Here is a 15,302-nt window from a genome sequence, read left to right as displayed (position 1 = left end):
GCAAAGAACTTGCCTTTGGTGGTGAGCAAGTGAAAACTGAACAGAGCTCTGCCTAGTGTGGAAGAGGACAGCGCCCCATCAACAAACGAGGCACTGAAACAGGCGGGTGGTTTTCTATTCCAAACAGCAAACTCTAAGAAGAGCGATCTTATACATAATTGATAGAAAATATTTTCTTAATCTTTCTGACTCACTGAAGAACTGCATCATTGTGACACTTTTTCAGGTAGGAAATTTATTCAGTTGGTAGGAGGAACCGGAATAACTGCAGGTTAAACAAATACAAGGTTTATTTTTTTCTACTGAAAATGGTAGATATAGGCAGATGAAGACTTTTCTGAAGGGCCCACTGTATTATCCCTGTCTCAGCCTCCCTCTGTCTTTATGCTGCTACCCTGGGCATGTGCCCTCATACTTGGCTCCGACCAGACGGCTGCTGCACCCTCAGCTCCCACACCCACATCCCAGCTAGAAGAAGGAGCAAACAGGTCAAGAGTGATAAGGCAGATGCGAACATTTCTTGAAGCCTCACTCATTGAACAAGTTGGCTGAAATAGATGCTGGAAAATTTAGTTGTTACTTGTGCATGTTGCCATTTCTGATGCAACTGGGGTTCTCTTAGTAAGAAAGGACATTTGATATTGGGTAGACAAGTGGCGTGTCTGCCAGAGTCACCAGGCAGGGAGCAAAGTCTCATGGACAGATCCATGGAATTGGAAATCACTGAGCCTCGTTTCTGCTTTCACTCTGCAGATTTAGCAAATTCCCCAGCTGCAAAAAGAAAATTCTTTTTCTAATCCCAGGAGAATGGATTTCTTGAGGAATCATTTAAAGGTGCCAGTTAATTTGTTAACATTTTCTTCAAATAAAATATTACCCTAAGATGCAACCATTCTTTCATGTGTATAAGTTTCAAGAGAATAAAAAGTTGAAAAATCTTTCTTAATTATTTATGGAGAGAGTAAGACCTTCGATCGACTATACTGTAAATTAGAAATAAAATAATTGTAACAACTAACCACTACAGTAATTTACACTGTTAACAAAACACTGCATTTTCAAACTTCCCGGACCATTGTATGCCCTAAACTTCTGCTTTTATCTGCCTTTCAAGTGAGGAAAATGTTATTGTCATTATCTAGAGCTCACAGATGGAGATCTACTGCAAATAAACAGGAATGAAAAGTTGGGTTCCCTGCACAGGGGAACTGCAGGGTACATGAAATCTCCAGGAGAGGAGACACTGCAGTCTGACGTAAACCGCCTGACCCAAGGGGTGGCACCGAAGACTGTGAGCTCTGAGCCCTGCGTCTCCTCCTTTCATGACCCAGTACGGGCATCCCAACTCCACCGACACAGGAGGCTTACTGGAAATAATTGGCAGCCACAGCCACATTTTTAGTGTTATGTTTCAAACTGTTTGTCTCTGATCCCGCTTGAACTTTGATGACAATATCTGCGTCTCTAATGAGAGCCAACTGCTGTCTGCATCGAAAACGCTGCCCAGCACGTGTCTGAGGTCGGCACGTGGGGCGGATGCCGCGCTGGTTCCTCAAGGGGAACCGTGGACTCCGGGGTTGCTCTCTCGGGCACCTTCTGCAGTGAGTGCGCAGGTCAGAGGGCTGCCCGGTGAATCCTGGGACCCGGCCTTGGGAGAGTTTTCAGAATCCACCTTTGGGGAGGTGATGTGATGGGAAGGAGCCCACTGCTGTGTTTTACAGACCCAGTGTCAATCAAGGATTCTTTTTTTCTCTCTCTGTCTCTCTAAATAACTCCATGAACATTAAGGAAAGAAGCCACATTCATTCATTTCAACTTTCTGAATACCTGCTATGCCTCCATCACTGTGCAAGGATTTGAGGAGACAAGGTTAGATGACGTTGGTCATTCTCTCTTTAGTTTCTCTCCATATGCACAATAGTGATTACTGGACCCTCAGGCAAGTTTCAGGGAGTCAAAGGAAATAACTTTCCAAATAGAAAGTTAATGCAACTATCGAAAAGCAATTAGTACGCACCTTTGAATCAATAAAACCAAAGAGTCTATTCCCCTGTAATCAAACCAATGTTTACATATCGTCTTTAAATAGTGTACATGTCAGGCACCTGACATTTTTAAAGTGAAATTTTGTTTTTCTTATACCTTAACAAAAAGTTAGCCAGGTGAAATCCTTTTTCATTCTTAACAGTCTATTTCAAAATATTCATGTTTCCGAGAATACTGAGCACATGAGACTCAGAAAAATACTAAGCTCATGAAACAAAGAATCCTTAGAGTGAAAATACAAATCAGCCAAAGATAGATTTTACAAAGGGAAACACTGAGAGAGCTTAGGTTAACTACAAGTGCTGTGAGGAATGCCTGGGCCCCCCAGAAAGCCAAGCACAGCCTCCCTTCGCTTATTTATAATGCCTAGCAAAGGAATCAAATTCAGGGATGCTGTCATTCGTGGACACTAAAACCCATACTCAGAAGAAAAATACGAGAGTGGAAAAGCTAAAATTCTTGAGACATGCAGGCAGTGGTTTCCTGCTGAAAGAGGCTCTGCAGTTCTTTCTTTCCTTGCCTTCACGAATGAGGAAATGTCCTCTACGACAGCAAATCTCTCTCTCCACCCAAAGGCTGTTCTGTAGTTAACCGGCATATTGCAGGTCCTGTGAAAGGGGGAGGTCGTTCCATCGGAGTCACTCTTGCTTGGAAATACACCTGTTCTCTGACACACAGCCCCCCAGTATAGTGCTGGCTTTCGAAGATCTGATTTTACGTTTCCTGGTGTGGAGTACCTCGACAAATGGCAGCTCTCTGTGACTGGTGACATGCCTGGTTTGTATGCAGACGTGACCTCTTTCTCTCAGGACTCATCAATCTCTACGGTCATACTGCTCATCAAAGCAAACCACACAGACGTTCTTTGGAAAACACTGAAATTAGCATGCGTTTACTTGTAAACATCTATTTTCTCTTTTTAAAAACTTTATTTGTGTAAATTTAGGAGGTAAAAGAGTTATATTAAAAAACACAAAAAATTTTAAAAATACATCAAGTTGTCATCATGCTTCAGGCTCATTTTCATGTTCTGAAGTCACCCTTAATAGAAACTCTGATTTTATTTATATTTGGGGATAAATCGAGGGGAAAGGAGAGAAATTCAATGAATCCTCCTACAGGCAACTTTTATCAGAGGCATGTAATGTTCAGTGAATGCAGTTAATCTGGGCAACTGGTGCATGATTTATAGCTTTGAGGATCTAATCTAATCTGAGTCCTTCCTCTTGTTAGAGGTGTGACCCTGGGCAAACCACACGCATAGCCTTAGCTTCCATTTTCCTCCATCTGTACAAGGGGGATATGAACACCTCCTTCGCAGAGCTGTGGGAATTTCACAAGATGCACATGCCGACATCTGTCTGTTTGGAATGCACTGAATATCAGTAAGTGACCAATGACGAATGACAATGAAGAATGATGATATTTATCAATAACATTCACTTTCAAGGAAAATATTTTCATTGTGTTTTAAATTATTTAGACTCTCCATACCAGAAAAAGGCCACAAGAAATTGCTTGTCTTTTATCTAAGTTTTTCTAAGTCACCAGAACCTAAAATCAAAATGATTTCTAAATTAATTTCAGGAAGAGAAAAAGAGAGATGTGGTTGGGGTGAGGGAGAAAGAGAAAGGGAAGATCTTTTCTTCCTGTCTCCTGAGCTTCCATCTCATCCCACGGAGGTGGGTACCTCAGGCCTTTGTCCCATACAGTGCTGGGAAGGGAGGAACCCTCCACACCTCCCATTCTTTTCAGGAGGACAGCGGCTGTTGTGACTGATCTCACCTTCACGTTCATTGGTGACCCCTAGAGGTGGGAGTCGCTGGGATATTATTAGCATAGGCTGGATGACGCCTCCATGGCAGGTACGTCAGCCACCTCTGCTTTAGTCACCAGCATAGGGCCGTGCTTAGCAGAGAGCCTGGCATAGAAAGGAGGCTTATTAAATATTGGTTAAAAGAATAAAATAATAAGGGCCATTATAAAATGAATGTTACACAAAAACATGTTCTCCCCAACAATTCACCCAGACAGAGACTTACAGAGCAGCCCAGCTACTCCTCCCCATATAGAATTCCTCATCTGGTATGTTGCAATGACTTTATTTTTAAACTGTTCTAGAATCTTTTCTGATACACAGTTTGCATCCCAGAAGTGTATATAGGTCTTTTACCTTATGTGGACTTATGGAGATGGAGCAAGAGGAACCTGTTCTTAATGATGCCTGCTTCTATGTTGTCTTCCCCTGAGTGCTAGCTGTCAATAGATCCTGCCTTGCTACTTGAATTCCCATTGATTCCAATACAAATCCAGCAGGATAAGAAATGTCTTAATATTATAGCGTAAGCTATCTATATTTTTGAGAGTTTTAGTTATGTTTCCAACTTTGAAAATTGATAAGCTTGATCCAAGGAAAGACAGTTTGAAATTCTAATTCAAAATATAGGGAAATTCTTATCTATTTTTCTTTGCTGCTAAGAGCTGATCGAAAAGGTAGATCAATTATGTAACATTGATTATAATCTCTGCTTCTACATAAAAAATGAATACTTTAGAGAAAGACTGGGGTTTGATGTAACTCTACGCTCATAATTTACCCTGCATACCATCCACAACTATAATTTTAAAATGTTTCCTAGAATAATGTGTAAGAAATGGCTTTTTAAGCCAAAATATGTAAACTGTTCTCTTAAAGAGGACTATTGTACGCAGACATAAAAATACAACATGAACATTTATATTATTCTAAATAATTATGCCAATATAAACTAAATAATGTGATTTCCCTCCTTATTTTAATTAAATAAAATACAAATGTCTTTTTGCTTTGCTAGCTTATATAAAACATTAATTTTAATATTAAAATAGTATTAAAATAATATTAAAACTTTCATCAGTAATTGAAGAGCATCCTGTAACCCTTTTATCCTGCAGTTTCACTTATTCTTTATTCTGAAGTAGTCTTAGACATGTGCACAAATTTATCTACAAGGATGTCCATCATATTGTTGTTAATAATAATGAAAAAATAAAATTATCTGAACAAATAAGAGATTGAACTACAATTTGCTTAGGCACCAGAATATAGTGTTGTGCCAAAAATAATACTGTTGAAAAATGTTTATTAATATGGAAAATGTGGCTATATTATTTCAAGTATAAAATGCTCACTGTGATTCCAATATTTCTGTGAAAAAAAGGCATGCATATTTCGAGGAGAAAAGATCAAAACAGATACATCCCACTGGTTTTATGAAGGTGGTGAAATTATAGAGAATCTGTTCATTGGAATGCAAGCTTTCTGAGGGTAGGAATTCGGGTCAGTTTTGTTCAGCACCTGGAAAAGGCCTGGTGCAAAAATAAGAACACCAAAGACGCATGCTGAATGACTTAATTTTCTTATTTTTCATATTTATGATTTCTAAATTTCTCTTGTAATTGAAAAATGCATTTTTAAGGTCCTAATCAAGTTAAGGAGCAGCTTTCGGGCCAAGGCATTTTCTAATGCCATTTCCCACACACATTCCATTCTCTATGGATATTTTTAGATAGTTTCATAAGGCTGCTAACTGTACATAAATTCTGCTCTATCTTTATGTATTTCATCATTGTTTTCAGTTACTTGCTGACATCAACCTTCCATTAGTTGTCCTTGGCTAGAATTGGGTGAATGACTTTCCTCCTAACATAGGGACAAGGCCATTTATTTTATCCCAAAGTTAAAGAACTATTATTGCATTTTGCCTTACCTTGATTTTTTTTTTTTTTTTTTTTTTGCATGCTAGAGTATATTGTGCTTGGTGCAATGCTTCACACACGTGAATATTTATATTTTTAAAATCTTGACTCTTTTTATTTTTATTATGGAATATTTGGCTGAATGGGATCAGATTTCCTCATGAAAGTATAGGGGTGACTCAGAGAAACTGTGAGGCAGTAATTTGGAAATTCCCTGGAAGTTCTAACACCAGGAAGTATGTTCTCATCTCCTTGTTTTATACAACATCCAACTCTGAGGGTAAAACTTTCCTGGTTAAAAATAAGGCAAGAACAAATAAATAAAATAACAAGGAATAAATTCAAGATATCTATTGGACAACATGGTAAATATAGTTAATAACAATTTGTGAATTGCTAACAGAGTAGGTTTTAAGTGTTCTCACCACAAAAAAAATAAGTACATGAGGTAATACATATGTTCATTAGCTTGACTTGGCCATCCCAAGATGCTTATATATTTCAAAACATCATGTTAGTATACCATAAACATATAGTTTTCATTTATCAATTTAAAACATTAATTAAAAATGACAACAAAAAAACCAAAAATGTCTCCTGGAGGCAGGCATTTAATTCTCTTTGGGGTCAATTCCCGTCACTCTGTAACTGAGTGAATCTGCGGAGGAAGTATATTTGTTGAAGCATACAGTTGTAGAGAGTGACTTCATTTTACAGCGCTTAGCTTTAAAAAATTACACACATAAGCTATGACTAAATTTTCTCTGTTGAAGTTTCAGGCAATGCAGATCTGGAGAGAATAAATATGAAAGTCTCCCTCCCGGCCCTGCCTCGCAGCCCTCTGCTCCCTTCAGAGGTAAACCCTGGAAAGCGTTTGGCACGTGTCTTTCCAGGACTGATCAGGTCCGTGCTTACGTGCATACGTAACTACATGTGACACACATACACAGTGTTGCTTTGCTTACCATAACAGGCGCTCTGGAGTCTGTATTGTCTTTTGCTGTTTTTTCAGGTAATAACCTGACTTTCAAGACTTTTTCCCCCTCATGACACTCAAATATTGTAATTTTTAGAAGTTCCATAATATGGAGTTGTCGTCTTTTAATTAATCACCTTCCCCCCGATTCGTAGTCATTGTATCCTTTTCAGTTTCTCTCAATAACAAACCCTCTCTGTGTTTTATACCCTTCTTCATACAACTTTTGGCATGAGTGTAAAGTACTTCTAGATGGCAGAATACTAGAAGAATTGCAAGCTTTAAGGTTTAATTTTTCTTTTTCTTTTTTTTTTTTTTTTGAGATGAAGTCTCACTCTATTGCCCAGGCTGGAGTGCAGTGGCACGATCTCGGCCCACTACAACCTCCACTGCCCACGTTCAAGCGATTCTCCTGCCTCAGCCTCCTGAGTAGGTGGGATTACAGCTGTGCGCCACCTCGCCCGGCTAATTTTTGTATTTTTAGTAGAGATGGAGTTTCACTAGGTTGGCCAAGCTGATCTCGAGCTCCTGACCTCAGGTGATCCGCTTGCCTCAGACTCCCAAAGTGCTGAGATTACAGGCGTGAGCCACCGTACCTGGCCTAGTTTTAAATATTTTGAACTTTGATCTTTACTGATAAAATGCCTCACCCCCAAAATGGGATTTGCTAATTTATCCTTCCACCAAGATTGGAAAGAATGAGCTGTCCCCGGCAGAATAAGTCCCTGGTGCACATTGTTCTTCATCACTAAGCACTTTTAATCCTATGCTTGAAAGAAAAGGATTGGTTTAAGATGTCCACTAAGGGTCTTTGAAAGTTACCACTGGTGAGCTTTTGAATTTCCCTCCACGTCTAAATGACCCCTCTTTTTCTGCCCATGTGTCTTATGTAGCAATAATTCAAATTATGGTAGAACTTGGAAGTACAAAGTAGAGGTCTATCTAACTACTGTTGGCTTATTTAAATGCACATAATAATTCAGTTAAAATAAAAATCCCAGGTTAAGTGCTAAGCCACATGGGATGCTAGAATGAAGGGTATACATTAGCATGATTCTGAAGTATATGATAAAACTACTCATGGCCCCACAAACCAAACCTTAAGAATCAGGAAATATGTTGATGAGATTAAAATAACAAGGTATTCTCTGAATTGGTTAATTGTTTTTAGTCATGGTTGTAGCTTAAGCCTTTTTCCAATTTTGAAATGCAATTTCTCTTGGATGATGAGGCCATAAGTCAGAGATCTGCTTCAATAAAAGAATAAAATTATCCATAATAACCTCTGGATCATGAAGGATAGAAACCTAATTACATTTCCTTTAAAAATAGCTTCCTGGGGGCACAAATAAACAGCAGCCATAATAATGTCATATATTAATATAACCATCCAGAAAAGAACCAGAAAGATAAAACCTATTATTATAATTTGCAATCTGTTCAACATATTAGCTATAAAATTAAAGGCTGATCTTAAAAAACATTAAAGGTTGTATTTTTTAAAAGAGCCAAGGTAAGCAGAAAAAAGAGATTTGTTTAATAAGGTTGCTTTTCTCAAGAAATTAATGCAGTTATGTAACAATTCAAATGCATTTACAAACTATACCAAACTTCAATGTTCTCTTAACTGTTCAGAGTACACAAGCAATCAGCATCACATATATTTGATTTAATCAGTGAAAAGACAGCTATTAATTTTAAATCATAAAATGAAAAAAAGTTGGATAATCACATACTGAAAAGACAGAATTCTGTGATAATTGCTCATTAAAAATAGAAATTAGGCCAGGCGTGGTGGCTCACACCTATAATCCCAGCACTTTGGGAAGCCAAGGCAGGTGAATCACCTGAGGTCAGGAGTTCGAGACCAGCCTGGCCAACATGGTGACACCCCGTCTTTACTAAAAAAATACAAAAAATTAGCCAGCATGGTGGTGGGCGCCTGTAATCCCAGATACTTGGGTGGCTGAGGCAGGACAATTGCTTGAATCCAGGAGGTAGAAGTTGCAGTGAGCCGAGATAGCACCATTGCACTCCAGCCTGGGTGACAGAGTGAGACTCTGTCAAAAAAAAGAAAAAAAGAAAGAAAGAAAGAAGAAAGATAAAGGAAGGAAGGAAGGAAGGAAGGAAGGAAGGAAGGAAGGAAGGAAGGAAGGAAGGAAGGAAGGAAGGAAAGCAGGCAGACAAATATAGCAACTCTTTACCCAAAAAACAAAAATAAACAGTATCCTAAAAGGCATAACATTACAATATTTTCAGTTAAAATCAGGAACTAGGCAGAAACATTTTCCACTGCTGCTAATAGCCTTGAAGATTTTAGTATATATGATTAACGTAAAATATAATTGCATAAACATTGAAAAAGAAAAGAGCCAATGATTTCCTATTGCTGTGATACGATTTTGTACCTGGCAAAACAACTGATTCTAGCTAAAGGAAACCTGCGAGAATTAAAACAAGAATTTGCATATATACCAGATATGTGTTTTTAAATAAGTTTTCTCTACTTTGGCAATTAAGTAAGACTGGAAACGTGAAACAGTAAGTATTAACATGATCTGAAAAGCAATACATTTTGTAGAATATCCATACATGAGGATCACTATACAATCTTATTAAAAGACCTAAAAGCAAAGCAAGTGTGTGATTCAAGCCCACCTCTCCCCACTTCACCTTGCCCCTCTACCTTATTTTCCCATCTTGGTAAATGACAACTCCATCTACCCAATGTATTGAGTCAGAAGCCCGGGAGCCATACCTGGCCCCTCGGTTTCCCCATCCCCATATCCAAGCCCTCAGCATGTCCTGTGGACTTTGTCGCTAAGGACCTGCTGAATAGAACAATTGCTCATCACCTCCAGTGCCAAAGCCTCCACTCGAGAGGATCCGGTCTCTGTCCTGGACTCCGGGATTCCTTCCTGACTGGGGCCCGCTGACACTCTTGCTGTCTGCATTGCGCTTTCCACCCAGCACCCAGGGAACTCCACACCTCACATGTGATTCTGTCACTCTCCAGTGGAGACCCGATGGCTGCTGCCTGCAGGGACAGCACAATTCCAGTGCCTCCCCTCAGCCCGCACGACCTGGCCTCCGCTGGCTCCTGGCAGCGCCCGCCTCCACCCTCCCCACTTTCCCTGTGTTAGGCCCAGCTCGCGTGGGTGCCAGAGCTTCCCGTCACCGCAGCAGCTGGTTCAGCACCAACTCTCCAGCCGCTGTCTCTCCGTTACCGGCCTTGTTTTTCTCACGAGGAGGCCCACCTCTCGGAGCTCCTGTCTGCTCACAGGCGGAGGCCCCTCGTGCACACCGGAGCCTCCGCACGGGGAGGGCAGGCGTCCGCGGTCCGCCTCTGTGCCCTGCTTGGCCCCGCGCCGGACCTTCTACGCGAGCCACGGTGGCACCAACAGCAGGTTTCCGAGACACGGCAGTTGTGACAATAAAGGAAGGAAGGAATGAACAAAAGGAAAGTCAACACTTTCCCATTTTATAGATTGGAGAGTTGAGGTTTGGCGAGTTAGGTAAATTATCCGTGATTACTTAGCTAAGCTTTGGCCACGGTCAGCCTCCGGACGGGCTCTGTCCAGCTCTGGCTCTCGGGGCTCTCCCCTGCGCCGGCTGCCTGGACTCCGCCTGCCTGCAGCCCACGTCGGAATCTCTCAGAGCCGTCCGTCTCAAACAGGAGGAGACGGCCTCTGTATACCGTGTAAGGCAACCCCCTCCCATTTAATGTTAGTCTAGATGGCTGTAGGTGCATGTTGTTATGCTGGCTTCTGGTTTACTCTGCATAGTCCGGAGCATGGGGGGGGTGATATGGTTTGCAAATGCCTTTGACTTGTTATATAACTGCATTGATTCCTTGAAAAAAGTCACTTATTAAAACGAAACAAGAAATATTATGCCCTGTTGAAGCTGACCTATCAAAATGTAAAAGACATAAAGTAATGGATGGTGTCTTGGAAAAAACACTGTTTTGTTATTGTGTCAGTTATACTTAAAGAATGTCTTGAAAGCATATTTTTAAATCAAGAAATGTTAAACACTGAAAACTACTCCGAAATCTTCTACAAAAGTAGCAAGATAGTATTCATCAATAACTAGGATACTTTTAAGTTTCTCCTTGATATCTTCTCACCCCTTTCCATCAACAAACATTGTGCTTAGGACCAGTGGCCTTTCTTTTCCTGCCAGGCTTTCAAAGTATGGAAAAGCAAACAGAACAGAACACTCGATGTTCAGCTCACAGGCTGGAAGCAAATAGACTGTGGTCAGACAAGGGTTGGCAGGTTCAGAGTAATTTTCCTCATTTGTGATAACAACTAAGAGATCCGGGAAGTACTGTCTGTGGTAGGCATAAGCAGGATGAAAATGGCATGGTAGCTGTGTAGACAGAGCACTGAGGTGGAGGAGAAGGATGAAGAACAGAAGAGGGGATGGGGAGAAAAAAATGAAGAAAAAGAGAAAGGAAGGAAGGAGGAAGGATGATACAGCAAGGGAAAAGAAGAAAAGAGGAAGTCACTGAGCAAAAGCTTGGATTTAAAAACTAGTAAAATTTAGTAGCATTATGCAAGGACATAGTAATGTAACGTCATTGAAACAAGGTCAAACATGGTTAAATAATAAAACTAGGGGAGACTGTAGAGTTAAGGAAATTGAGAAATTAAATAATAGCCCTTTACAATACATTAGAGACAGCAATCAACATATAAGAGTGAAAGCATGGGAAAGGAGATTAAAGAAATGGAAGCTAGACAACAGTGATCCAAATAAATAATATTTCTCAAAGAAGAAACTACCATAGCACCAAACCTTCTTATTATAAGAATTTTGTACCAAGGAAAATTCCCTGAAATAACAGAAACTGCTCCAGCAAAAGTGGGTACAGAATAATTGACACCAAAATACTTTCTTTCAAAATTACTTGACATCACGCATGAAGAAAGAATTTTCAGACATCCAGACAAGAAAAAAGAAAGGCAACCACAAGTGGTGAGAAATGTAGGCTATAACCATAAATCTCTAGAAAATTCAGAGAATATAGCACGAATTATTTTTGAGAAAAAATGCCAACAACTTCTGACGATGAAATCCGGTGAAATATGTTATTCATCCAAGCAAAAATGCCAGGAATGGAGAAGCAGTGGTGAGAGAATGGGTGTGAGGATTGATTCTTTCTTTAATATGAAACTAAAGCTAAATTATTGTGGGAATTTCCATTACAGAATTTAAGGTGTTATAATCTTGGCAAAATAAACGTAACAATATAACCAAAACATTAGGAGGTAGGGAAAGAAAAAAGAAGAAGTATAAAATTGTTAATGTTGTTTATCTTTCATATGATTGAGTGTATCAATAATATCTAAATTTGAAACAGAGGTATAAAAACTTACTGAGTATAAATCCTTATTTTCAAAATCTTTTTTTCATTATTTTAATATGATCTCTTAGACACTAATATTTCACTTGATAAAGTAATATTTATCTGCTTTTCTTTATTTGGTTTCTTTAATAGCACTTTTCCCTTGCATTAATGCAAAATTACATTTGGTATCTTTTGAAAATTAAACTGATGAAAAAAAAGCAGTCATATTGATTGGGAAAGAAGGAAAAGGTGTTATATTCAAAGATAATATGATTGTCTGCGTAGAAAATCTCAAAGAATCTACCTAAAACTACTGGAACTAATGAGTGGGTCTAGAAGGTTGCAATATACAAGGTCAATATACAAAAGTCCATTGTATTTCTATACACTAGCAATGAGTAATAGGAACTTTATTTGAAAAAGTATTATGTAAAACAACATTGAAAACAAAATTCTTAGTAAAATCTAACAAAATATGTAAAGATTTTTATGCAGAATACTATAAAACACTGACAAAAGAAATTAAATAAGATCTGTATAAGTAGAAAGATGTACTATGTTCATGGATCAGAAGACTCAATATTGTTAAGATGCCAATTCTTCCTAAACTGATCTGTAGACTCAATGTAATCCCAAGGAAAACTCCAGCAGAATTCCTTTTGTAAACATCGGCAAGTTGATTCTAAAATTTATATGAAAAAGTAGAAGACTAGAGTTGTCCGAACAAATTTTTAAAAGACTAACAACATGGAGAACCCACACTACACAATTTTGAGACTTACCATAAGACTGCAATAATAAAATACTGTGGCACAGCTGAAAGGATATGAACATAGGCCAAAAGAACAGAATAGAGAGTACAAAAAAGACCCACACATCTATGCCAATTGATTGTTGACAAAGACAAGAAAGGATCGTTTTTTCAACAAATAATTCTGGAGCTTGTGGTTATCTACAAATCAAACATCTCAGCTTATACACAAATGAACTCAAGTTGATCACAGAAATACAGGTACATCTTAAAAATATAAAACTTAAAGAAGAAAATACAGAAAATAATCGTCGTGACCTTAGATTAGAAAAATATTTATTAGAAGCAGTATCAAAAGCACAATCCATAAGAGAAAAAAATTGATCAATGAAACTTTTCCAAAATTAAAATCTTCCCTATTGTGGAAGATACTGCTAAGAGAATAGAAAGGCAAGCCACAGACAGGGAAAAATTTTTGTAAAATACTTATCAGGAGAAGAACTTATATCTAAACCATAAAAATAACTTTTAAGTGCATTAATAAAAACTCAATTCAATTTTTAAAATGGTATAGAGATTTGAATAGATTTTTCCACAAAAGAATATATATTATTGACAAAGCACAGAAAAAAGATCCTTAAGTCATTAGGAAAATGTGAATTAAAACCACAATGAGGTACCACTACATTATTTTAAAACCTGACAGTATCAATGCTGGTGGGGATGAGGTGAAACTAGAATTCTCATAACACTGCTGTGGGAATGCAAAATGGTACAGCCACTTTGGGAAACCATTTGCCAGTTTCTTATGGTGTTAAACACAATCCCACTGCTAGATTTTTATCCAAGAGAAATGAAAACCTACATCCACACAAAGTCCTGTGTACAAATGTTCAAAGCAGCTTTATTTATAATAGCTGAAATTAGAAACAACTCAAATGTCCTTTGACTGGTGAATACATAAACAAAAATGTGGTACATTTGTATAATGAAATAGTATGCAACAACAACAAAAAATTAACAAATTAAATTATCCAAGTGTGGTGGCATGTGCCTGTAGTCCCAGCTACTCAGGCTGAGGTGGGAGGTCACTTGAGCCCAGAAGTTCAAGGCTGCAGGGAGCTATGATTGTGCCACTGTGTGCCAGCCTGGATGACAGAATAAGACTGTATATGTAAAAAAAATTTGTTAACGAACAAATGATTATCACACACAATATTACGGAGGAGTCTCAAAAGCATTCTGCTAAGCGAAAGGTATCAGTCACGTAAGTCCACCTACTCTATGATGGTGTCCATGAGACTTTCTAGAAAAATCAAAACCACAGAGACAGAAGACAGATCAGTTTTCACCAGGAGCTGGGGGAGGAAGAAGGTTCAAGGTACCTTCCAAAGGGAACTTCACGGGGTGGGGGTAATATTCTGTATCTGGATTGGGGTGAAGCTTCCATGACTGTATTTGTCAAAACTCATAGAGCTATATATCTAAAATGGTTGAATTTTATTGTACATAAATTATAACTGAATAAACCTAACTTTAAAATTAAATTGGCGTGTTTATAGATCCTATATATGGGAATTGTTCCCATCTATCATTTCTATCTGGATGTTCTTATAGACATAAATATTAATCTTTAAATCTCTGTTGATACAAATGTTAACGTTTATCAGTTAGCATTCATGATGATTATAGCAGGGTGAGTGGGACTTTGAGTGACATTTTGCATCCTTCTTTGTGCATTTCTGTATTTCTTCATTTTTAAAATAAGCATGTGCTATTTTTTTAAATAAAAAAGTTTTATTTTTGTTAAGGGCTCAAAATAAAGGCTCCAGAAAATAAAGGATTAGTAAGATCTGAACAAAAGAAATTCAGAATGGCAATGAGGGTCCAGTAGAGCTGAACAGAGGTGAGAATATGATTTCCATTAAATTGGCCTTTGTGGGTTTCAGGACTGGATCTGAGCAGGCAGTCGACCAGTGACCTATCATCTAGACTATGGTTTCCTCAGCAGAGGGCCCCTTTCCTACAATGATCTCTCAACTGCCTTTAGTTCTTGACTCCTAAGAGGTTTCCAACACACAGACCTGTATGGAGTCAGTGTATTCCCGGAATGCTCAGACAGTAGGGAGTTTCTTTAGATAGTTCTCATATTGTATTGGCATAATCCTCTTTCAGTTCTTGGGAGAATTTACTACATGCTTTATGCAGTGATTTCAGTGATCAAGTTACAGTCATACTGCTGATTTCCCTACCGAAAGTCAGGCAGCCAAAGTGGTGGCAAGACATAAATTGATACATCAAATCCACCATCTGTTCTCAATGTACGCATCAGCTCCTCCACACCTGCCTGGACTTATCTTGGGAAGGAGAGCAACAAGAAGAAAAAAAATCAAAATGTTTAATTAATGTTGCTAGAAAAGAAGGTGCTATTTAGC

General features: G+C 38.6%; 1 protein-coding gene across 3 annotated transcripts in view; it reads right to left on the bottom strand.

Annotated features, from left to right (window-relative positions):
* SORBS2 (sorbin and SH3 domain containing 2) overlaps window positions 1-15,302 on the bottom strand; it is a 371,761-nt gene that overhangs the window by 279,336 nt on the left and 77,123 nt on the right. The gene's annotated exons all lie outside the window — the stretch shown is intronic.

This window comes from Papio anubis, chromosome 3 (genome assembly GCF_008728515.1).
Source record: "Papio anubis isolate 15944 chromosome 3, Panubis1.0, whole genome shotgun sequence".
NCBI classification, from domain to species: domain Eukaryota; kingdom Metazoa; phylum Chordata; class Mammalia; order Primates; family Cercopithecidae; genus Papio; species Papio anubis.
Note: the sequence above shows the minus strand (reverse complement) of the source record. Positions and strands in the feature narration are given on the sequence as shown.